A 2,925-nucleotide genomic window follows, 5' to 3' on the forward strand; every position below is an offset into this window, starting at 1 on the left:
CCTGTAGTCATAGTAAGTAGGTAAATTTAGTTTGTATGAAAAAATATTAATTGGCCTTGGTGTCTCCCCAGGTAGATAGACTTGAGGAGCCATCTTGGCATCATTATTTGTATTTAATTCATTTTCATGTATTTATTTTATCCTTTTTTGCATATATGCCAATTTTCTTTAATTTTATGCCTACCCACTGCACTAGGTCACTTAACTTTAACCATCTTTTACATTTTAATTTTCAATTTTGCATTTTTTAATTTTTTCAGTTGCTGCCTCACAGCCAGCATACTTATTTCTATGTGGCACTTAAAGTTAATTTACAGTCAAAATACCGTAAAATGATGACCCTAGTTGCAGCTTAGATATTTATCCATTATCATGGTGAGACTCACTGAGGGAGGAATCATTAAGGCTAGTGGCTTCAGACCTTGCTTGCAGAGTTCTTGTCCTGTTTTAGGGACAAAATCTCTGCTAAAATGGGGGGCTGTTAGTAATGGCGGTCATTACGCCACCTTTTTTTCCAATAACAAAAGACCCCGCCAGCATGGGTCGAACTGCCACGAGTTTTGGGACCCTACCCAGAGTCTCACCCCCCCTCCCACCATCCTATACCAGTCTACTCCCCCTGAGATCTCAATTTCAGCTACCTTCTACAAGTCACGTGAGAACATCGAGGTCCCAGGACGAGGGAAGCGAGCTGTGAAGGATGTGGGGACACGAGATCAAGCCTGACCAAGAGGACAGCGGTCAGGCCAATCCCCCCTACCCCCCCCCCCCCCCCAATTGGGGGTCAAGTGGGGTTGATCTACCCAGGGGAAAACTGGGGATCTTCCTTCGTGACTCAGCTTCCATAGGAGAACATCTCCTTTTCTTCACTCAACGTCTTGAGGGAAATACCATCGCTCTTCACCCTCAAGACATCAGGGAGGCAGGACCTCTGTTTACATATTCTTCCATAAGGGAAGGAACGAGAGTCCTTTTTACTAAAGGTAAGGTGTCTGATTTTGAGATTCTCAATATCCTTACCCAACCTCCCCGTCCCTTCCTTATCACACCCCCCATTTTTCCTTATCCTCTAAAGAAAATCCTACCCACTGAACCTTGTATCCTATCCCCTATACCCAGACCACGTGTGCCGTTTAGTCCTAGTTTTAATTAATTCACCCTGTGACAGTGTTGTTACCATGTGTAACGTTTAAATCCCTAAGCTTTGCATTTTCATTTAATTTGTTTAAAGGTCTTAACCACATGACTTCATCGTGTCCCAGCCGGTAGAAGTAAGTGTGCTGTTAATAATTCAATTTATTTCCCTTTCCAGGGAAACGTTGTTTGCTGTGCTGTCGTTTCAATCCACGGCCAACCAAACTCCATCTGAAGCTCCTCGTGGCATAAATTAAAATAGTTAACTGTTGTGCTCCCCTTTCTTTTATTAATTCTTATTTAAGTGTTATTGTAAATATATAATTTTGTCAGTATTCCTTGTATCATTGCTGACTGGGCGACCTACCATTATTATTTGTTTTGTTATGGCCCTTGAGTCCCTTAAGCAAGGCCGGACTCGAACCAGTGGCCCGTAACATATTGGCGACCAAATGCCAGGATTCGCTAAGACAGTAATTTAAAATTAATTTTATCAAAGTCAAATTCCCCCCTTTTTCTGTCTTTAGCGACTTGACGAACCTCAATTTCATTTCAAGTAAATTATATTATCACTGGAGTTGGAACCGTGGAAGAACACAGCAAAAGCCTTCTATTCTCATTGTTAAAGTTTTGTGTTTATTAGTGTGTGTGTTCGCGCCGCGAACCTTTTTGTTTTTAAATCCACGTGGGAGAAGTCTAGTCCTATTGTGTAGCGGGATAGCCAACCGCGTGAGATGAATTTGTGTTCTGTTTTTTTCTGAGTGTTTATTATCAAAGTGGTTTAAAATTTTCATTTATTATATATATTGTGCATTAAGTGAATGTGTTATTTTGTGTTTTTAAAAAACTAAGTGAAGTGAAATTTACGAAAATTTTGGAGAATCCGTGGTACACTAAACCACGTGTTAAATTCCAGTGAGGCTTAATTCCCGTGTTGGTAACGGTAAGCGCACGTGGCATTCATTTTTTCAATTTTTCCTTTTGACAAGTAAGGATATGTAATTTCTTTTTATTACTTTCGCGTGGGATATTATTTTTATGTACATTTGTTTGAAGGGGATAATTTTCGTTAGACTGTGTAATATGGTTAACCTAAAGGTAAAGGATTTATGATGTCACATTTAATTTAATTTTTTTTTCAGTCAGGGTATAGGATCATTAAGATAAATATTTGGGAGTGTAATTTATTAAATTCATTTTTCTTCTAAAGGGAAAGTATGTAAAGGGGCTGGTGTTCTAACGAAGCATTAAGCAATCTCAGTGACATTGTTTGTTTATTTAATTTGTTATACTTTAAGTATAAATACAAACTTTGCTTTAAGTCACAGGGTTGCAAGTGGTGGTGTTGCAAGAAAGCACCCACACATTTTTACAAATCCATTTTTTTTTCCCTTAAGACTAGCAAAGGAGGGTCACACATCGTGGAGATTCCAATTTTTTTTCCTAAGACTAGCATAGGAGGGTCACACATTGTGGAGATTCCATTTTTTTTCCTTAAGTCTAGCATAGGAGGGTCACACATCGTGGAGATTCCAATTTTTTTTCCTTAAGACTAGCATAGGAGGGTCACACATCGTGGAGATTCCATTTTTTTTTCCTTAAGTCTAGCATAGAAGGGTCACACATCGTGGAGATTCCATTTTTTTTCCTTAAGTCTAGCATAGGAGGGTCACACATCGTGGAGATTCCATTTTTTTTCCTTAAGTCAAGCATAGGAGGGTCACACATCGTGGAGATTCCAATTTTTTTCCTTAAGTCTAGCATAGGAGGGTCACACATCGTGGAGATTCC

Source organism: Palaemon carinicauda, chromosome 5 (assembly GCF_036898095.1).
Source record: "Palaemon carinicauda isolate YSFRI2023 chromosome 5, ASM3689809v2, whole genome shotgun sequence".
NCBI classification, from domain to species: domain Eukaryota; kingdom Metazoa; phylum Arthropoda; class Malacostraca; order Decapoda; family Palaemonidae; genus Palaemon; species Palaemon carinicauda.